The sequence below is a fragment of the Procambarus clarkii genome, chromosome 92 (genome assembly GCF_040958095.1).
Source record: "Procambarus clarkii isolate CNS0578487 chromosome 92, FALCON_Pclarkii_2.0, whole genome shotgun sequence".
Lineage (NCBI taxonomy): Eukaryota > Metazoa > Arthropoda > Malacostraca > Decapoda > Cambaridae > Procambarus > Procambarus clarkii.
Window position 1 is genome coordinate 193,111 of NC_091241.1, and position 22,958 is coordinate 216,068.

General features: G+C 52.4%; 1 pseudogene; it reads left to right on the forward strand.

Moving 5' to 3' along the window:
• Positions 1-22,958, forward strand: part of LOC138359605 (major facilitator superfamily domain-containing protein 6-A-like) — a 92,960-nt pseudogene that overhangs the window by 4,149 nt on the left and 65,853 nt on the right.

The window sequence follows — 22,958 nt, forward strand, 5'->3', positions numbered from 1 at the left end:
AACTACAAAAATGCTCCGTTTAATGAGTTCAATGTAGTTAATAGGAGTATATTAACTCCTATTAACTACATTGAACCCTAATTGGGGGTTCCTTCGATTCTTCGAAGCCCTGTGTTCACTGTAAACATGTACTGTACTGGTATTGGTGACTTGGTCGTGTGGCCTTATGATTGCGGGTGACAGCCGACAGGGAGAGGCTAGCCAGGCCTCCTTAGTCTTGTCTGTGCTGACCGTCCTCTCCAGCATTCACACCGCCACTGAGTGTCTCTCTCACGTCATATTAGGTTCGATAACACCATTTTAAAGTAAAGTAAGTACCCTAGGCATATGTATGTACGTTGACCAATCCACACACTAGAGAATGAAGGGACGACGACTTTTCGGTCCGTCCTGGACCATTCTCAAGTCGATTGTGAGAATGGTCGACTTGAGAATGTCGACTCACAATCGACTTGAGAATGGTCCAGGACGGACCGAAACGTCGTCGTCCCTTCATTTTCTAGTGTGTCGATTGGTCAACATACTTCAGCCACGTTATTGTGACTCATCGGCTGCATACGTATGTACGCTTTGTAACTAGACATAGTTTTATGCAAATACAATTTTAAACCATCTTGAAATACTGTCATTCATCCCAGGTGCCCTCAGCACAGATACAGTTCAAAGTTCCAACATCCTTAAGCTTTCAGTCTATACAAATTTTGATGGACTCATTGAGAAGTCCTTTAGAGTGCGTCCATCACATTGATTACATTCCCACGACCATTGCGAATCTGGCCCAGGTGAAGCCTAGCGACAGGACCGCTCAACAGGCAGGACCCTTACACAACCTAGTGTACACCAGGGGCCAGATTCACGAAAGCACTTACGCAAACACTTACGAACCTGAACATCTTTTCTCAATTTTTGGCGGCTTTGTTTCCAATTATTAAACAGTTAATGAGCTCCGAAGCACCAGGAGGCTGTTTATAACAATAGCATCAGTTGAATGGGAAGTTTTCATGCTTGTAAACTGTTTTAATAAATGTAACCAAAGCCGTCAAAGATTGAGGAAAGATGTACACGTTCGTAAGTGCTTGCGTAACTGCTTTCGTGAATCTGGCCCCGGGCCTGTAAGTATTGGTCTTATATACGATCAACTGAAACTGAAAATTGTTACGCCGTTAGCCATTGAAAGTAGTGGTGTTTGTGGCATGTCATTGCAGTGAGGGTGAAGCAAAACTCCACAGTTGGTGTTTGCTGAATGTGGCTCAAGGATTTAATGAGGTGTGATTTGAGTAGTGGTGGTGAGCCAAGCACTGCTGGAGACAAGTACACAACCATTAGTTGTGCAGCCCGTACTCATCAACAAAGGCCAAAGTCCGTTCATGCAGCCATCTTGAGGTTATCTTGAGATGATTTCGGGGCTTTTTAGTGTCCCCGCGGCCCGGTCCTCGACCAGGCCTCCACCCCCAGGAAGCAGCCCGTGACAGCTGACTAACACCCAGGTACCTATTTTACTGCTAGGTAACAGGGGCATAGAGTGAAAGAAACTCTGCCCATTGTTTCTCGCCGGCGCCTGGGATCGAACCCGGGACCACAGGATCATAAGTCCAGCGTGCTGTCCGCTCGGCCGACCGGCTCCCCATTGACGTAGGCGTGTTTGAGGTTGACCGCTGGTAAGACGAGTATTGTCAGAGGACGACAGGTTGGGGGTAATCCAGCCACTTAACTCTGCTAAGGAGTAAAACCAGCCAGTCGTCCAAATATGGGGAGGTAAATGTAACAGCACAAGTGGAATTATGTACTATTCATAGCCATCAGGAATTGTTCTAATTTTCATTTAGTATTAAACCGTACTGTCAATACTGAGGATGGGTTGCTGCATAACATACTTAACACACGAATCATAATTCATGAAGTTTGAACCTTTCTGTAGCAATGTTTCTCTCTGTATAACTGTTGTTGTTTTTAGATGCAGCTACTGGGAACAGAAAGTTCCAAGTAGCACGGGCTATGGTGAGCCCGTAGTGGACTTACCTGGCAGAGGAGCGGGGCTCTAACTTAGTCTGTATAGCGAAGCATTAATGCTATATACCACTTGGTAGATATTAAGATAAGACTTTGGGATTGGGGAAGGAATGGTGCCCAAGTATTTGGGCTGGACGGTAGAGCGACGGTCTCGCTTCATGCAGGTCGGCGTTTAATCCCCGACTGTCAAAGTGGTTTGGCACCATTCCTTCCACCCGTCCCATCCCTAAGCCTTATCCTGACCCCCTTCCAAGTGTTAAATAATCGTACTGGCTTGGTTCTTTCTAATAGTTCCCGTTCCGTTCGAATTGCACCGCAATTCTACTCGGTGAAAAGGCAACAGAACTTGAACACCTACCCCGAGCCTAAATATAAATAACATTTTAATATATAACTTTAGACAACCACACCCACCAGGAGACTTGAACCCTGGCCATGAAGATGGCAGGTACGCACTTGTATCCACTACACCATACTCAGAGCCCTAAATATATGTAATATATAATGGTATTTAGGTTTGAGAAAATAGGATTTCGAATTCAGTACGTTAATATTTCCTGAATTGGTCTCTGATGTGGAGTGCCGCGCGGACTAGGCTTGCCTGAAGACTGGTTGAACTCCACCACCCAGACCATTAACACAGCCCAGCCTCCTGTTGTGGTAGTACTATAGTAACCATGACCACCATAGTATATATACCCACCTACAACCAAATTAAAGTAGAAATCGGCACTATTGAGTTGGACAAACCGGAAAATTATTTTTTGCTTTTGTTGCAAAGACAAACTAGCCTAACCTTCCTAGGCCTAATACATGATATCCGAGGCCTAATATAGTACATATGTGTGCTACACTAGGCCTAGGAATATTTAAGTTTATTTAGCTTCATTTTCCCGATTATAAAGTGAATAGTACAAAGTTGACCAGACCACACAGTAGAAGGTGAAGGGACGACGACGTTTCGGTCCGTCCTGGACCATTCTCATGTCGATTGTCCTGATTGCCCTGGACTATTATCAAGTCGATTGAATCACAATCGACTTGAGAATGGTCCAGGACGGACCGAAACGTTGTCGTCCCTTCACCTTCTAGTGTGTGGTCTAGTCAACATACTTTAGCCACGTTATTGTGACTCATCGCCTGCATATGAATAGTACAAAGTTGTACTATGTAATGGCTTAGAACGTCACTCTTGGTACTGTGGTGCACCTTGTTACAAAATTCTAGTCTAAACAGGAGGATGGTTGGAGTAATACAAATTGTCACTACCTTTGAAACCACGCCACGGTATGTGTACACTCTTATAGTATACTAGATGGTATACCCGGCATGGCCCGGGTCTCCCCTGTGGCTAGAACTCTCCTCCACACCTGCGCGGCCTCCCCCCTCCCCTCCCCGGGGCGAAGGTTCCTCACGATATTACCACATATGTTACTACTATTATTACACACACGCACGTGTACACACACGCACGTGTACACACACGCACGTGTACACACACGCACGCACACGCACACACGCACGTGTACACACGCACACACGCACACGCACACGCACACGCACGCGCGCACACACACGCACGCGCGCGCGCGCACACACACACACACACACACACACACACACACACACACACACACACACACACACACACACACACACACACACACACACACACACACACACACACGCGCACGCACGCACGCACGCACGACTATCGCTGGACACGTGATCCTATGGTCCTGGGTTCGATCCCGGGCGCCGGCGAGAAACGATGGGCAGAGTTTCTTTCAACCTATGCCTCTGTTACCTATCAGTAAATAGGTACCTGGGAGTCAGCTGTCACGGGCTGCTTCCTATGTGTGTGTGTGTGTGTGTGTGTGTGGTGCAAGGAGAAAAAAATAGTAGTAGTAGTAGTAGTAGAAACAGTTGATTGAGAGTTGAGAGGCGGGCCGAAAGAGCAGAGCTCAACCCCCGCAAGCACAACTAGGTGAGTACATACCCGCACACAGCCACCCCACTCCCTCCCATCTCTCACTCCATCACTGTAACCATCTTCACACTCTTCTCTACTTCACACTTCCCGTCTCCACGCGAAATATACTCTCCCCACATCTCTCTATCACTGTAACCACTTGGCCATCACTGTAATCAGTAGGTTGTGCCCAGAACGCCAAGCTCTCTTCTAAACCTTCGTTTTGCATGTCAGTATCTGAATCCTTTTTTTTTAATAACACATTTAGGTACACCTGAATTTGTGCAGCTGCCCTGGACTGTATGAAGGGGAGTACAGTGTCACAAAGCTGATGCTAAAAAATCTCCATCGCTAACACTTAATGTTAAACTCTACGGACATTTAGGAGCACATTTCATATCGAATGACTCCTTGAAGGGGGTTTGGGGGGTCGTTTCCCCCACTCTCACTCCTCTACTTTATTCTAATATCTTTCATATAACGTTATTTTATGTGATTTTCATATCTTATTTCCACCGTCTTTCCTCTCCCATTCTCCTCTTCCTTTCCTGCCCATTTTCTTTTCCATTTTCTCTCTTCTCCCCTTATCGTCCCTCTTTTTTGCCTTCTTCCCCTCTTCCCCATTTGGCCTCCCACCTCGATCAGACAGAAGGTAAGGTATTATCAGGAGAAACCGAACAGACAAATTTCCATTAAAGTGAAAGCGAATTCACTTACATTTAGACTCACCTAGGGACTCAGTTGGTCAATTTTCATTAATTTTGTGGGGGGTTTCATTATTAGGCCTTCCTCCCTCTTGATAGGACTAGTAGGACTAACCCTGGGCAGCCTATTTCCGTCCCATACCCCAGATTATTCCTTACCCCACCCTGCAGAGTTGAGCAAGTCTAGCCCTAAGCGTCTGGCCTCCCACCTTGGACACGGACATTCTCTTATTGATTGGGTACCTGAGTGGTGCTCGGGGGCCCTGTCTCCCTCCGTGTCGCCTCCCCTCCCATTCTCTCTCCCCTCCCATTCTCCCTTCCCATTCTCCCCCGTACCATAGTGGAGCAGAGGGTGAGGGCGGGTCTCGTGCTGCTGGTCCCCCAAGCCTCGCCCAGTACCACTTGCTAGTATTAGTGTCGCGATAGTCAGCCATTTATAATCATTACGGAATAGTTCTCTCTACCTAATTTTCATACTTTTCTAATAATGGTTATCTATTTGGCCTGCTTCACTTGCCGTATTGAATTTTTGTAATAATCTTTGTCTTCATCCAGGTAGTTGCGTTTCTTACGCAAGATATGTAACTAAGCTAAGTGTGTCGCTAAGCCAGAGTGACGACACGGCTCTTGGTAGGGATATGGGGAAAAGGCGCAGGACATGACGACGTTGGCAAGGAATGTGACCAACCACTTATATCATCGGGGATTGAACGGCGACTTGTAAAAAGCAAGGCCGTCTTTGTACTGGCCAAAGTGGGGGAGGGGAGGGGGGGGGGGGGTTAGAAACATTATTTTCCATTTTCTGCTTGAAACAGCTCGCCCTGTTTTTATCGAATCTTCCTAGACTTGATCACCGTACTTTATCTTCCAGGTATTGAGGGAGTCACGGCAGGGCCCCCGGCCACCACCAGCACAGGGCCCGGTCACCACCAACTTAAGGCCCGGTTTACCGCCCGCCAACTTACGGCCCAGTCACTGCCAACTTTGGGCCCAGTCACCGCCAACTTAGGGCCCAGTCACCGCCAACTTAGGGCCCGGTCACCGCCAACTTAGGGCCCAGTCACCGCCATGAACACCCCAGCATGGATGAAGCGCTTTTGGGTCGACCTCGTAACAAAAGAATTTGTTGCGATTAAGGTCCTCTTTTTCCTCATATATGGAGGTAAGTCACACTTGACTATACACATGTTAAATTTTGTTAATGAAAAGTCCCACTAAGTTACGTAAAGGTGAAATGCTGCCGCTGGACCCCAATTATGGAAATGGTGGCGATGGTCTTTGGTTCATTGGCTCTTGATGTACACATCTTGGCTTAGGAGGGAAGGTAAACAAGTGGTTGTCTGAGAGGAGCAGGTTGGCGGCGTGGAGACCGAGCTGAGGTAAACACTTCTGGACAAACAAGAGAAGAGAGAGGAGCGCATTATCACGTATGTGCTGCATCACTCTAACCTCAGTGACCACACGCCGGCCCGCGGTCCCTACCGTCCTGCCGCCGTGAAAGTTTCTGCAAACAGTGTGTGTGCCGGGGCGCCTGGCTCCTGCTGGTGACCTGGTCCAGGACGCCTGGCGGTGACCCTCCTGCTGGTGACCTGGACCAGGACGCCTGGCGGTGACCCTCCTGCTGGTGACCTGGTCCAGGACGCCTGGCGGTGACCCTCCTGCTGGTGACCTGGACCAGGGCGCCTGGCGGTGACCCTCCTGCTGGTGACCTGGACCAGGACGCCTGGCGGTGACCCTCCTGCTGGTGACCTGGACCAGGACGCCTGGCGGTGACCCTCCTGCTGGTGACCTGGACCAGGACGCCTGGCGGTGACCCTCCTGCTGGTGACCTGGACCAGGGCGCCTGGCGGTGACCCTCCTGCTGGTGACCTGGACCAGGGCGCCTGGCGGTGACCCTCCTGCTGGTGACCTGGACCAGGACGCTTGGCGGTGACCCTCCTGCTGGTGACCTGGACCAGGACGCCTGGCGGTGAGCCTCCTGCTGGTGACCTGGACCAGGACGCCCAGTGGTGAGCCTCCTGCTGGTGACCTGGTCCAGGACGCCCGGCGGTGAGCCTCCTGCTGGTGACCTGGACCAGGGCGCCTGGCGGTGACCCTCCTGCTGGTGACCTGGACCAGGACGCCCAGTGGTGAGCCTCCTGCTGGTGACCTGGTCCAGGACGCCCGGCGGTGAGCCTCCTGCTGGTGACCTGGACCAGGACGCCCAGTGGTGAGCCTCCTGCTGGTGACCTGGTCCAGGACGCCCGGCGGTGAGCCTCCTGCTGGTGACCTGGTCCAGGACGCCCGGCGGTGAGCCTCCTGCTGGTGACCTGGACCAGGACGCCCAGTGGTGAGCCTCCTGCTGGTGACCTGGTCCAGGACGCCCGGCGGTGAGCCTCCTGCTGGTGACCTGGACCAGGACGCCCGGCGGTGAGCCTCCTGCTGGTGACCTGGACCAGGACGCCCGGCGGTGAGCCTCCTGCTGGTGACCGGGTCCGGGGCGCCCGGCTCCTGCTGGTGACCGGGTCCGGGGCGCCCGGCTCCTGCTGGTGACCGGGTCCGGGGCGCCCGGCTCCTGCTGGTGACCGGGTCCGGGGCGCCCGGCTCCTGCTGGTGACCTGGTCCGGGGCGCCCGGCGGTGTTGTAAATTATTCATAAAACGTTCAATGATCAACAATGGATACATCGGCGTGCGATTAGTTCTGGTATATATGTACACACACGCACGATACGTCTTGTATATACACACACCCGCTATTACACACTCACACTATGAGTGTTGACCATTCCTGCAGGTGTGGGGGGAGGGAAGGGAACTATCAGGAGGGCGTCAAGCCTTTATTACGACTTTATAACACTTGAAAAGGGTCAGGCTATGGATTTGGGATGGGACGGGGGGAAGGAATGGTGCCCAATTACTTTTTTTTTTATTTTCTACCACAGACGTGGCCACACATTTACAATGCTAACCAGCATATATACATTTTCTTCTGTCCTCCATGGACAGGGTTAGAGATCTGTTAAACATATAGTTCAGGGATTTATTGAACAATCAACCACAGAAGGTGATTCGGTGTTTTTTAAAATGCTAAACTAACCTACGTACGTAAATACATAGATACACAGATTTACGTATGTCCTACATAAAGTGTTCGATGTGTCATTAATGTGCATTTACAAAGGTGAAATGCAATTCTGATCACCTTCCATATGTTCTTTATACACATACATATACATACACACACGCATATACGTACATATACATATATACACATGCATTCACATACATTTCTCTTTTACTCTGACAGAGTGAGATAGCTGACAGAGAAACTAGTGTGCAATTAAATACGTAATCACTGAAGGTGATGAAGGTGCTTTTACAAGCTCAGGTTATATAGTTACATCACATACATTATATAATTGATACATTACATGGTCAATCTTGGGTACAAGTCTTGGTGGACGGTCGGGGGAATTGAACGCCGACGTGCATATGACGCAAGACCGTCGCTCTACCGTCCAAGGGTGTGTGTTGGGGTGAATGTTGCTACCACGAGGCACAGTTTACCTTAGTATACATTGCACGGGGGCAACACTGGACAAACTTTCATTGCAACACTCGCCCCCGTCATGCATGCAATATTTACTTCAACCGCTCAAAGCTTCGTTATTTCCGCGTGTCGCGCCTTGGGGGGGGGGGGAGGGGGAGGCCAGGTTACCTTTCGTAGACTGAACTTGAGCGCGCTATTGTTCCTCGCTAATGGTGACGTGTGTGTTGTAGCCTCCACTCAGAGTGACGGAGAGTGACGGACGGCAGTCTCAGGGCCATGGTGGTGAAGGGAGGGGGCCATGCTGGTGAAGGGAGGGGGGCCATGGTGGTGAAGGGAGGGGGCCATGGTGGTGAAGGGAGGGGGCCATGCTGGTGAAGGGAGGGGGGCCATGGTGGTGAAGGGAGGGGGCCATGGTGGTGAAGGGAGGGGGGCCATGGTGGTGAAGGGAGGGGGCCATGGTGGTGAAGGGAGGGGGGCCATGGTGGTGAAGGGAGGGGGCCATGGTGGTGAAGGGAGGGGGGCCATGGTGGTGAAGGGAGGGGGGCCATGGTGGTGAAGGGAGGGGTGCCATGGTGGTGAAGGGAGGGGGGCCATGCTGGGGAAGAAGGGGGCCATGCTGGTGAAGGGGGGGCCATGCTGGTGAAGGGAGGGGGCCATGCTGGTGAAGGAGGGGGCCATGCTGGTGAAGAAGGGGGCCATGCTGGTGAAGGAAGGGCCATGCTGGGGAAGGGGGCTGATGGGAACTTGGGGGTTGGGGCGCAGAAAGGTCTGAACACCTCGGCGCGATGTGTCCTTACCCTGAGGTGCCAGAGACGGGCAGCCCCACACAAGACACCAGGATACACGACCCTCTTACAGGGTACAGTGTGTCAACTGGAGAATGAACTCTTAACAGGAAGCCACTGAGGACATAGTGGCAGAAAGAACCTCGAACTGCGCACGGGAGGAAATGTGTTGTACCTATGGGGACAGAGGGAGGGGGGGGAGGGAGGGAGGGAAAGGTGTCAATGGTACCTTGGTACAATGGTAATGGTACCTACACACCAGGTGGGAATTATCAGTGGAAAGTGCCAAGCCATTACGACTATATAACACTGGGAAGGAGTCGGGATATGGATTTGGGATGGGACGAGGTGGAAGGAATGGTGCCCCAACCACTTGTGGACGGTCGGGGATTGAACGCCGACCTGCATGAAGCGAGACCGTCGCTCTTACCGTCCAGCCCAAGTGGTTGGGTCTGCAGGCTTGAAGTGTGGCAGAGGAAGTAATACTTCTCTGCCTATTCAGTTCAAGCTGGTTGCTTACCTTCAACACATGTTAGTGTGTGTGTGTGTACGTGCTTGCGTGTGTGTGTGTGTACGTGCTTGCGTGTGTGTGTACGTGCTTGCGTGTGTGTGTGTACGTGCTTGCGTGTGTGTGTGTACGTGCTTGCGTGTGTGTGTGTACGTGCTTGCGTGTGTGTGTGTACGTGCTTGCGTGTGTACGTGCTTGCGTGCGTGTGTACGTGCTTGCGCGTGTGTACGTGCTTGCGCGTGTGTACGTGCTTGCGCGTGTGTGTACGTGCGTGCTCACGTATTGGTGTGGTGAGAGGTCGTACACTAGACCAGCCAAGGAGTGTAATGTTACCCACAACCAATGCATAAACAGTTACACAATTCTTGAGTTTCTTGTCATATTTCTGGTTCCGGTTGACATATTACCCTCACCACCATGAAGTGCACTTTACACGTGTAATGAAAGCACTCACCAAGAATGTATTCAACCCTCCAGCCTCACACACGTTTGACAACACAATGGCTTGTAATGGCATGGTCCCTTCAAAGGTTAATGTTGATCTATGCAAGGTTTAATTACACCGACAGTTTAAACACTCAAACAAGAGACGCCCAGGCATACAAAAATGCAAAATCCATCAGTATATAATGGAATGTCTACCCATGCTATGTAAGCCATTCTTATACGAGCGTGTTTTTTATATACCTAGTATATAAAAAATATATATATATATTTATATATATACTATGTATATATACATAGTATATATACTATGTATATTTTTATATACGTAGTATATAAATGTCACGTCTGTGACAGGTAAAAATATGCTTTTTTCATGTGAGGAAATCTCCGAAACCTATGACTTTGACGCAAACCTTGTCCAACTTGAACGATGTGTGTCACGGAGTGGGCCCAAGTGTCATGTTTTAAGAAATATCGGCATCTATAAGGCCCCCCTCCTTCCTTTGATTTTCCAGAAGACTTAAATAACTCTGGAATTGTTATCCACGAAGTGTTGGTACTCTGCTGCATACTGGTCATGCATTTTCATGGTTTATGTGAAAACATGATTAATTAATTTACAGTATTTTAGAGATAAAATGTTGGCGAGAGGGGGAAGGTGGAGAGGTGAGGGGGGGTATGGGAGGAGGGGGTATGGAGAGACGAGTGGGTACAGGCGGGTACAACATATAATACGCGCCACACAACACTGGATTATGCTGCGTAGCGTTCGTGGCTCATTGTGAAAAATGTTTCCTAGAGTATGATTTGTGTGACGTCATGTGCAGACGGCCGCCAGAGCCGCGGGTTCTCCGCCTGGAGCCGTCATCTTAAGAGTCCTGGGACGTACCCGGCACCACTCTAGAATGTAAACTTCTATTTTCTTCCCGGGTGTGTGAAGGGTCCGCGGAGCCCGCAACGGTTACCTCCGCTTGTTGAGGTGATCTGGCCTCAGATTCACGAAAGCACTTACGAACCTACACATCTTTTCTCAATCTTTGGCGGCTTTATTTCCAATTATTAAACAGTTAATGAGCTCCGAAGCACCAGGAGGCTGTTTATAACAATAACAACAGTTAATTGGGAAGTTTTCATGATTGTAAACTGTTTAATAAATGTAACCAAAGCCGTCAAAGATTGAGGAAAGATGTACACGTTCGTAAGTACTTGCGTAAGTGCTTTCGTGAATCTGGCCCCTGGAGAGGATTTCGGAGCTGCTCGACCAGGAGCCAGATTCACGAAGCAGTTAGGCAAGTACTTACGAACGTGTACATCTTTCCTCGATCTTTGACGGCTTTGGTTACATTTATTAAACAGTTTACAAGCATGAAAACTTCCCAATTAACTGTTGTTATTGCTATAAACAGCCTCCTGGTGCTTCGGAGCTCATTAACTGTTTAATAATTGTAAACAAAGCCGCCAAAGATAGAGAAAAGATGCACAGGTTCGTAAGTGCTTGCGTAACTGCTTCCTGAATCTGGCCACTGGCCTCCTTTTTGTTACACATCCCCCAGGAAGCAGCCGTAGCAGCTGTCTAACTCCCAGGTACCTATTTACTGCTAGGTAACAGGAACATCAGGGGTGAAAGAAACATTTTATCCATTTGTCTCCGCCTCCACCGGGGATCGAACCCGGAACCTCAGGACTACGAATCCGAAGCGCTGTCCACTCAGCTGTCAGCCGCCACAAAGGAATTAAAGCAGGAATTGACAATTAGGTCCTAACTAGGCTGTTTGTTACGTTAATCATGGAACAATTTTGGGTACAGAGTTTAAACCTATACATGAGAAAGTATACCCAGGAAGGTATACATGATAAAGTATACACAGGAAGGTATACATGAGAAAGTATACACGGGAAGGTATACATGAGAAAGTATACCAAGGAAGGTATACATGAGAAAGTATACCAAGGAAGGTATACATGAGAAAGTATACACGGGGAGGTATACATGAGAAAGTATACACGGGGAGGTATACATGAGAAAGTATACACGGGGAGGTATACATGAGAAAGTATACACGGGGAGGTATACATGAGAAAGTATACACGGGGAGGTATACATGAGAAAGTATACACGGGGAGGTATACATGAGAAAGTATACACGGGGAGGTATACATGAGAAAGTATACACGGGAAGGTATACATGAGAAAGTATACACGGGAAGGTATACATGAGAAAGTATACACGGGAAGGTATACATGAGAAAGTATACACGGGAAGGTATACATGGGAAAGTATACATGAGAAGGTATACATGGGAAAGTATACATGAGAAAGTATACACGGGAAGGTATACATGAGAAAGTATACACAGGAAGGTATACACTTGGAAAAGTATTTAATTTTGTTAAGCTGCTCCAAATTTTCACTATACGATCAAAGAATTTTGCTTAGTTAAAGTGAAAATGTTTTTGCAATTTTAAATGTAATTTTTAAATCATTAACAAATTCAAGAAACTATAAAGTTGTCCCATAACGCTTAATGGTCTCGAAAAGTTAAATTAAATCTCTGCCGCCTCTTGGTCTTCCCGTTCATAGTAGATGAGTCTCTCTTTACGGTTAGTATGATGTAGTCCTGTTGTGTTGACGGAGGCCGGGGTGAGGCTAGTGTGTACACTGAGGGGCCAGGATAGTGTGTACACTGAGGGGCCAGGATAGTGTGTACACTGAGGGGCCAGGATAGTGTGTACAATGAGGGGGCCAGGATAGTGTGTACAATGAGGGGGCCAGGATAGTGTGTACACTGAGGGGCCAGGATAGTGTGTACACTGAGGGGCCAGGGTAGTGTGTACACTGAGGGGCCAGGGTAGTGTGTACACTGAGGGGCCAGGATAGTGTGTACACTGAGGGGCCAGGGTAGTGTGTACACTGAGGGGCCAGGATAGTGTGTACACTGAGGGGCCAGGATAGTGTGTACACTGAAGGGGCCAGGATAGTGTGTACACTGAAGGGGCCAGGATAGTGTGTACACTGAAGGGGCCAGGATAGTGTGTACACTGAAGGGGCCAGGATAGTGTGTACACTGAAGGGGCCAGGATAGTGTGTACACTGAAGGGGCCAGGATAGTGTGTACACTGAAGGGGCCAGGATAGTGTGTACACTGAAGGGGCCAGGATAGTGTGTACACTGAAGGGGCCAGGATAGTGTGTACACTGAAGGGGCCAGGATAGTGTGTACACTGAAGGGGCCAGGATAGTGTGTACACTGAAGGGGCCAGGATAGTGTGTACACTGAAGGGGCCAGGATAGTGTGTACACTGAAGGGGCCAGGATAGTGTGTACACTGAAGGGGCCAGGATAGTGTGTACACTGAAGGGGCCAGGATAGTGTGTACACTGAAGGGGCCAGGATAGTGTGTACACTGAAGGGGCCAGGATAGTGTGTACACTGAAGGGGCCAGGATAGTGTGTACACTGAAGGGGCCAGGATAGTGTGTACACTGAAGGGGCCAGGATAGTGTGTACACTGAAGGGGCCAGGATAGTGTGTACACTGAAGGGGCCAGGATAGTGTGTACACTGAAGGGGCCAGGATAGTGTGTACACTGAAGGGGCCAGGATAGTGTGTACACTGAAGGGGCCAGGATAGTGTGTACACTGAAGGGGCCAGGATAGTGTGTACACTGAAGGGGCCAGGATAGTGTGTACACTGAAGGGGCCAGGATAGTGTGTACACTGAAGGGGCCAGGATAGTGTGTACACTGAGGGGCCAGGATAGTGTGTACACTGAGGGGGCCAGGATAGTGTGTACACTGAGGGGGCCAGGATAGTGTGTACACTGAGGGGGCCAGGATAGTGTACACTGAAGGGGGGCGCCCTGGTTATGTAAACACCAGTGTGTTCCTGGAAGTGTGGCTGGAGGGCGCCAAGCAAGTCAGGGTGACCTCAGCCTCCCTCCCGCCAAAACGGTCTCCTGGACGTCGTTGGCTCCTTGTATCACCACCACCTTCACGTGTCGCCCCGTGTCACCGTGTATCACGCACATGTATCGCCTGGCCCTCCCGTCATAACTACATAAACACCATCACGTTGTCAGCACCTCACCATTACTATATAAATAAAAATGTAAATGTTCCTTTGTTCAAAATCGCTGTTCTCCAAAAATATTGACACAACATTCCATTCTCATGCGAGCGTGTTTTTATATACCTACTATATAAATGTCACGTCTGTGACAGGTAAAAATAAGTTTTTTTCAAAAAAAACTCCTCACATGAAACTGCGTTTTTCATGTGAGGTAATCTTCGAAACCTCTTTACCTATGGCTTTGAAATTTTGACACAACGTTTCATTCAAATACGTACATGTTTTTATGTACCTAGTATATACATGTCACACCTGTGACAGGTAAAAACATGTTTTTTTTTTTTTTTTAATTTTGGTGCCGTCTGTTGCACGTAAAAGCAACACACACACTATACTAAATATGTTAAGATTCCATTTCAATGTTTCAAATTGCATTGATACATTGAATTTTCATGAATTTCGATTTATTTTCACTTTGATTTAATTATTTTCTGTGTTGTGTTGGAATTGAGCTGTGTTTACCACACCGTTCATTTCATGAGTACAGTTTTTTTTATTGTCTTTTAGTTTTTTAACTGTTCTTATTTTTCAGTGATGGGAACATCAGATCATTTGATGTCTCCATTTTTCTGATGGAAACGAGATCATTTGGGAATGCATCACACAAGGGAGTGGGGAATGGTGGGGAGGACGAGGGGACGGGGGAGGGGGGGAATGGTGGGGAGGACGAGGGGACAAGGGAGGGTTGCTATGGCCGGGTACAGCTAGTCACTAAATAGTGAAATGGAGGCAGACTCCATACACGGATTCAATGCATTTTTTTTTACAGGTGAATACAGGAGCTGCTGTCAGCAGGTTGGGAGCTTTTCCTTCCCATAGCTTGCGGTAAGCCTTACCCACTAGTTTCCCTGGAACACAACCCGCCAGTCAGTTTACAACCATACCCAGTTACTACTGGGTGAACAGAGGCTTAATAGTTAAGAATTTGAGCCCAGTCAATCCTTCCTGGACACACGTAGAATCCAAACGAAATCGAAAGGCAAGACCCAGAGGTAAAGCGCTCTCCCGTGAGGCCAATTAGATGGCTTACCCAGACGGAGAGTAACGGTAGGCAAGGTCGCCATGTAGCATGATAGGCAGGAACTATGGCGCGCGCGGAGGCCCCCCTTGGTGTGGCCCCCCCTTGGTGTGGCCCCCCCTGGTGTGGCCCCCCCTGGTGTGGCCGCTGGTGTGGCCACAGTCCTGACGCTCAAGGCTCCCGTGTTTAACCGCACCTTGTAAATTCTTCCTTCCGTGACGCCCTGTGGGTCGTGGGCGGCGTGTGGCGGGGCGGCGTCTGGCGGGGAAGGTGGGCGGCATCTCGTGTTGGGGCGGCGTCTGTGGCGGGGAAGGTGGGCGGCATCTCGTGTTGGGGGCGGGGGAGCCGTGGGCGGCGTGAGTACGTCTGACGCAGTTGTAAAGCGAGGCACTTTACGAGAGGTTGTGTAAGGCGGGAATGAGTCGCGGGACGCAAGGCGCGGCAAGAGTCGCCGCGGCGCCCGGAACCTTGACTTACTGACAGCAATGTGCAGGTGGAGGGGGGGGGGGGGCAGTCGACCGTGTCGCTACCACCACATTGTTGTGTGGTGGGCGCTGAGCAATGGTGCCAGCAACGGTGGCAGCAACGGTGGCAGCAACGGTGACAACAACGGTGGCAGCAACGACTAGTAAAACTAGTCGTTGCCTGTTGACCAGGCGTTATAAATTCCCTGTTGACCAGCTTTCGTGTTTAAATTTTCTCATTGTTTATCCTCATTCTCATGAGAATTCTCTCTCATTGTTTCTCTACCGTTGTTTGCCCTCTGACCCCCTGTCCCTCGTCCTGTTGTTTGTCACCTCCGCCTGTCTGTTAGTTTACACAAGAATTGAGGAAACTGCAGACGGTCTATTGGCCCATTCGAGGCAGCTTCTGTGTATATCCACCCAGACTCATTCATATACATGTCTAACCTACGCCTGAAACCATCAAGGGATCCTGCTTCTATTACGTTACGCGGTAATTCGTTCCATAGATCAACCATCCTGTTTCCAAGACAGTATTTACCCAGGTCTTTCCTAAATCTAAACTTGTCAGATTTATATCCATGCTGCTGCCCGCCCCCCACCCCACAGCTGCTGCGGCGCCCCCCACCCCACAGCTGCTGCTGCGCTCCCCACCCCACAGCTGCTGCCCCCCACCCCCACAGCTGCTGCTGCACCCCCCACCCCCACAGCTGCTGCTGCACCCCCACCCCCACAGCTGCTGCTGCAATCCCCACCCCACAGCTGCTGCTGCTCCCCCCACCCCACAGCTGCTGCTGCTCCCCCCCACCCCACAGCTGCTGCTGCTCCCCCCACCCCACAGCTGCTGCTGCTCCCCCCACCCCACAGCTGCTGCTGCTCCCCCCACCCCACAGCTGCTGCTGCTCCCCCCACCCCACAGCTGCTGCTGCTCCCCCCCACCCCACAGCTGCTGCTGCTCCCCCCACCCCACAGCTGCTGCTGCTCCCCCCCACCCCACAGCTGCTGCTGCTCCCCCCCACCCCACAGCTGCTGCTGCTCCCCCCCACCCCACAGCTGCTGCTGCTCCCCCCCACCCCACAGCTGCTGCTGCTCCCCCCCACCCCACAGCTGCTGCTGCTCCCCCCACCCCACAGCTGCTGCTGTTCCCCCCACCCCACAGCTGCTGCTGCTCCCCCCTACCCCACAGCTGCTGCTGCTCCCCCCACCCCACAGCTGCTGCTGCTCCCCCCACCCCACAGCTGCTGCCCCCCCCCCCACCCTACACTTCCTGCTGCTCCCCCCCACCCTACACTTCCTGCTGCTCCCCCCCACCCCACAGCTGCTGCTGCTCCTCCCCACCCCACAGCTGCTGCTGCTCCCCCCCACCCCACAGCTGCTGCTGCTCCCCCCACCCCACAGCTGCTGCTGCTCCCCCCACCCCACAGCTGCTGCTGCTCCCCCCCACCCCACAGCTGCTGCTGCTCCCCCCACCCCACAGCTGCTGCTGCTCCCCCCCACCCCACAGCTGCTGCTGCTCCCCCCCACCCCACAGCTGCTGCTGCTCCCCCCACCCCACAGCTGCTGCTGCTCCCCCCCACCCCACAGCTGCTGCTGCTCCCCCCCACCCCACAGCTGCTGCTGCTCCCCCCCACCCCACAGCTGCTGCTGCTCCCCCCCACCCCACAGCTGCTGCTGCTCCCCCCCACCCCACAGCTGCTGCTGCTCCCCCCCACCCCACAGCTGCTGCTGCTCCCCCCCACCCCACAGCTGCTGCTGCTCCCCCCCACCCCACAGCTGCTGCTGCTCCCCCCCACCCCACAGCTGCTGCTGCTCCCCCCCACCCCACAGCTGCTGCTGCTCCCCCCCACCCCACAGCTGCTGCTGCTCCCCCCCACCCCACAGCTGCTGCTGCTCCCCCCCACCCCACAGCTGCTGCTGCTCCCCCCCCACCCCACAGCTGCTGCTGCTCCCCCCCCCACCCCACAGCTGCTGCTGCTCCCCCCCACCCCACAGCTGCTGCTGCTCCCCCCCACCCCACAGCTGCTGCTGCTCCCCCCCACCCCACAGCTGCTGCTGCTCCCCCCACCCCACAGCTGCTGCTGCTCCCCCCACCCCACAGCTGCTGCTGCTCCCCCCACCCCACAGCTGCTGCTGCTCCCCCCCACCCCACAGCTGCTGCTGCTCCCCCCCACCCCACAGCTGCTGCTGCTCCCCCCCACCCCACAGCTGCTGCTGCTCCCCCCCACCCCACAGCTGCTGCTGCTCCCCCCCACCCCACAGCTGCTGCTGCTCCCCCCACCCCACAGCTGCTGCTGCTCCCCCCACCCCACAGCTGCTGCTGCTCCCCCCACCCCACAGCTGCTGCTGCTCCCCCCACCCCACAGCTGCTGCTGCTCCCCCCACCCCACAGCTGCTGCTGCTCCCCCCACCCCACAGCTGCTGCTGCTCCCCCCACCCCACAGCTGCTGCTGCTCCCCCCACCCCACAGCTGCTGCTGCTCCCCCCACCCCACAGCTGCTGCTGCTCCCCCCACTCCACAGCTGCTGCTGCTCCCCCCACTCCACAGCTGCTGCTGCTCCCCCCACCCCACAGCTGCTGCTGCTCCCCCCACCCTACAGCTGCTGCCCCCCCCACCCTACACTTGCTGCTGCTCCCCCCCCCCACCCTACAGCCGCTGCCCGCCCCGCACCCCACAGCTGCTGCCCGCCCCTCACTGTCTGTTGACCCTCACAGCGCTGTCTAGGGGCGTGAGGTGGTATGGTTGACCACAGCGCTGGCTGGGGGCGTGAGGCGCTATGGTTGACCCCTCACAGCGCTGGCTGGGGGCGTGAGGCGCTTTGGTTGACCCCTCACAGCGCTGGCTGGGGGCGTGAGGCGCTATGGTTGACCCCTCACAGCGCTGGCTGGGAGCGTGAGGCGCTATGGTTGACCCCTCACAGCGCTGGCTGGGGGCGTGAGGCGCTATGGTTGACCCCTCACAGCGCTAGCTGGGGGCGTGAGGCGCTATGCTTGACCCTCACAACGCTGGCTGGGGGCGTGAGGCGCTATGGTTGACCCCTCACAGCGCTGGCTGGGGGCATGAGGCGCTATGGTTGACCCCTCACAGCGCTGGCTGGGGGCATGAGGCGCTATGGTTGACCCCTCACAGCGCTGGCTGGGGGCGTGAGGCGCTTTGGTTGACCCCTCACAGCGCTGGCTGGGGGCGTGAGGCGCTATGGTTGACCCCTCACAGCGCTGGCTGGGAGCGTGAGGCGCTATGGTTGACCCCTCACAGCGCTGGCTGGGGGCGTGAGGCGCTATGGTTGACCCCTCACAGCGCTAGCTGGGGTCGTGAGGCGCTATGCTTGACCCTCACAACGCTGGCTGGGGGCGTGAGGCGCTATGGTTGACCCCTCACAGCGCTGGCTGGGGGCGTGAGGCGCTATGGTTGACCCCTCACAGCGCTGGCTGGGGGCGTGAGGCGCTATGCTTGACCCTCACAACGCTGGCTGGGGGCGTGAGGCGCTATGGTTGACCCCTCACAGCGCTGGCTGGGGGCGTGAGGCACTATGCTTGACCCCTCACAGCGCTGGCTGGGGGCGTGAGGCGCTATGGTTGACACACACACACACACACACACACACACACACACACACACACACACACACACACACACACACACACACACACACACACACACACACTCCCCCCCCTCCCCCCCCCTCCCCTCCCCTCCCGTTGTCAACAACGGGACACGTAGCGTCGCTACCACTCCCGCTGTTAACGTCGCTACCACTCCCGCTGTTAACGTCGCTACCACTCCCGCTGTTAACGTCGCTACCACTCCCATTAGCAACAACGGGAGTAACAGCTACCTCCTCACAGACTGGATGTTACGCTACCACCAGGGTCGTCCTGGTCTCAGTTGGCGGGGCGGCCTCTCATAATCTTGAGGAGCTCGTCTATGCACCTCTTGACGTTTGTGGCACCACCGAACACCTCCACTGTCTCCGCGATCTTCACGATGGAGATCATTACGTCGAATTTGTATTCCAGCTCTTTAATTCTTGATCCTTTATAGCCAATAATGGCTCCGTGAAACTTTCTGGGGCAGCTCACTGTAGACATTATCTTGTTCTGACCCTTGTATTTTATTGTTGTGGAGGTGGCACCCGACTGTTCTGTAGTTTTAACGGTATTTGCGGGTGTGTCATCGGGCTGTTCTGTGGTTTTACCGGTATTTGCGGGTGTGTCATTGGGCTGTTCTGTGGTTTTACCGGTATTTGCGGGTGTGTCATTGGGCTGTTCTGTGGTTTTATCGGTATTTGCGGGTGTGTCATCGGGCTGTTCTGTGGTTTTACCGGTATTTGCGGGTGTGTCATTGGGCTGTTCTGTGGTTTTACCGGTATGTGCGGGTGTGTCATCGGGCTGTTCTGTGGTTTTAACGGTATTTGCGGGTGTGTCATCGGGCTGTTCTGTGGTTTTACCGGTATTTGCGGGTGTGTCATTGGGCTGTTCTGTGGTTTTATCGGTATTTGTGGGTGTGTCATCGGGCTGTTCTGTGGTTTTAACGGTATTTGTGGGTGTGTCATCGGGCTGTTCTGTGGTTTTATCGGTATTTGTGGGTGTGTCATCGGGCTGTTCTGTGGTTTTAACGGTATTTGCGGGTGTGTCATCGGGCTGTTCTGTGGTTTTACCGGTATTTGCGGGTGTGTCATCGGGCTGTTCTGTGGTTTTACCGGTATTTGCGGGTGTGTCATTGGGCTGTTCTGTGGTTTTATCGGTATTTGTGGGTGTGTCATCGGGCTGTTCTGTGGTTTTAACGGTATGTGCGGGTGTGTCATCGGGCTGTTCTGTGGTTTTATCGGTATGTGCGAGTGTGTCATCGGGCTGTTCTGTGGTTTTATCGGTATGTGCGAGTGTGTCATCGGGCTGTTCTGTGGTTTTATCGGTATGTGCGAGTGTGTCATCGGGCTGTTCTGTGGTTTTATCGGTATGTGCGAGTGTGTCATCGGGCTGTTCTGTGGTTTTATCGGTATGTGCGAGTGTGTCATCGGGCTGTTCTGTGGTTTTATCGGTATGTGCGAGTGTGTCATCGGGCTGTTCTGTGGTTTTAACAGTATGTGCGAGTGTGTCATCGGGCTGTTCTGTGGTTTTATCGGTATGTGCGAGTGTGTCATCGGGCTGTTCTGTGGTTTTATCGGTATGTGCGAGTGTGTCATCGGGCTGTTCTGTGGTTTTATCGGTATGTGCGAGTGTGTCATCGGGCTGTTCTGTGGTTTTAACGGTATTTGTGGGTGTGTCATCGGACATTTCTGTGGTTTTAACGGTATTTGTGGGTGTGTCATCGGGCTGTTCTGTGGTTTTATCGGTATGTGCGGGTTTGTCATCGGGCTGTTCTGTGGTTTTAACTGTATGTGCGAGTGTGTCATCGGGCTGTTCTGTGGTTTTATCGGTATGTGCGGGTGTGTCATCGGGCTGTTCTGTGGTTTTATCGGTATGTGCGGGTGTGTCATCGGGCTGTTCTGTGGTTTTATCGGTATTTGTGGGTGTGTCATCGGGTTGTTCTGTGGTTTTAATTGTATGTGCGGGTGTTGGATCAGGCTCTGAAGGAGGCAGACTCGGCTGCGAGGAAGTACCATTCCCTACTAGAGTGGGCGTAGACTGTACGCCTGACCCGCTAACAAGGACGCTCAGATAGAGGACGGCGGCCGCGAAAATCAACACAATATTCCAGGTGAAAGATCCTTTGGGAGGGTGAGTCTTGGGCTCCTCTCCCACCTGCAGCAGGAAGGCCTTGAGGCCCTCCACCTGCATGCGTGTGTGTTGTTGCCGCCGGTGTGTGCCCACTAGAGGCAGGTGGTCCAGGAGGGAGTCTAGCCGTTGATCCTGTAGGAGTGAAGGGTCACAAGTGGGCAGAGGTGAGAGCAGATTGAAGCCAACAGCCACCTGTCGTGCCAGGAGTCTTACTCCTGTCCTACCCTCTTGGTAGTCCTTCACCTACTGCTGCAGCTGGAGCAGTTGGCTCCTGCTCTGAGATTCCATCTCCATTTGCCACCACTGGACACATCCTCCCACCACCACCACTACCAAAACCATTATATTAATTTTACACTTTTTTTGCATATTAGAAATACCCATTAGGCAGACGAAATTATCAGGAGACCACCAAACTACCTAGACTAAGATCTATAAAAGATGGTTTAATCTGTGTAAAGAGTCAGGGGGGTTAGATGATTATCAGAGATGGAGAAAATATAGTTAGGTTGGAAGTGTTGCCTCTTCTCTGTCCAGCTCGTTGTCGCAGTGAGGGGGCTTGGTGGGAGGTTGCCGGAGTGTGATGCTCCTTAAGACAGTCCTCTGTCCTTTTGTAGCCTTGTGCTCCTGCTGCTGTCCTCTCTAATTCTGCTGGACACCTTTTCCTTTTGTTTTGTTTTTCTTCCCCCCCTCTTCTCTTTTCTTGTCATTTCCTACTGACCTTGTGCGTGTTTTGATCATTCTTTTGCCCTTCTTTTGTTTTGATGCCCGGGTGTTTGAGGAGTGTTATGATCCCAGGTAGCCGAAAAACGAGTCTCCCCTTTGAGAATTATTCTATCAAGCCTGACCTGACTAGGAGGTCGGAAATACAGACATGAAGATTCATACGTTAAAATAATTGGGTAAATTTTACACGGAGTTTAAGATTATGGGCAGTGAATAAGAAGATAGATAAATGACTGTTAGGAGATGTAGATAATTTGCTGGAGGCGTGAGGCTAGCTTCTGGAGGGCTTTGAGCTCACTTGAGTATCAAACATCGCATGGGGAAGCTGTGCTCCGTTTGAGCTGTCAGAAAGGAACCCTTAGTGATATGTCTCCAGTTTTGGAAACGTTGTGGTCTCAAGTCCTGGACGGCGAGGAGAGTTTATTAAGCCGCCAAGAGACATTATCGTGGGCTGTGGGAACGCCCGGACCAGACGCCGTCAGAGGGATAGCGCCCTCGACTAGACAATCTGTGGTAAGCACGGTTTAAGCCAGTTCATAGTGATTGCTTGAAGTTGGTCGTGTGCCCAGCGACAGTAGCAATGTTTATTGATAAGTTAGACATGTTTTGATAAGGCAGAAGGCCTAAAATAAGAGTGGAGAGGGAGGAACACGGAGCGACGTCCGTCCCCTCTGAGCACTGGCAGGTGACTGAGGCGGAGGACCCTCCCAGAGTGAGGGAGGCCCGCCGGGCGAGGTGGAGCATGGACCAGCCCAAAACGGGGGAGTCCACTCTCACAGTATGTAGAGAGCAGATAGATGTTGGAGGCAAACATATTGAGTGGTTATTTTTGTTTGTGTTTAAGGGGAGACATTTTTATTGGAGTGTCAATGGGTTGCAGGTTTGTCTTTGGGGAAGAAGTTGCTGAGAACTTCGAAGCCAGCACAGAGAGAGTAGTTGATGAGACTCCAAG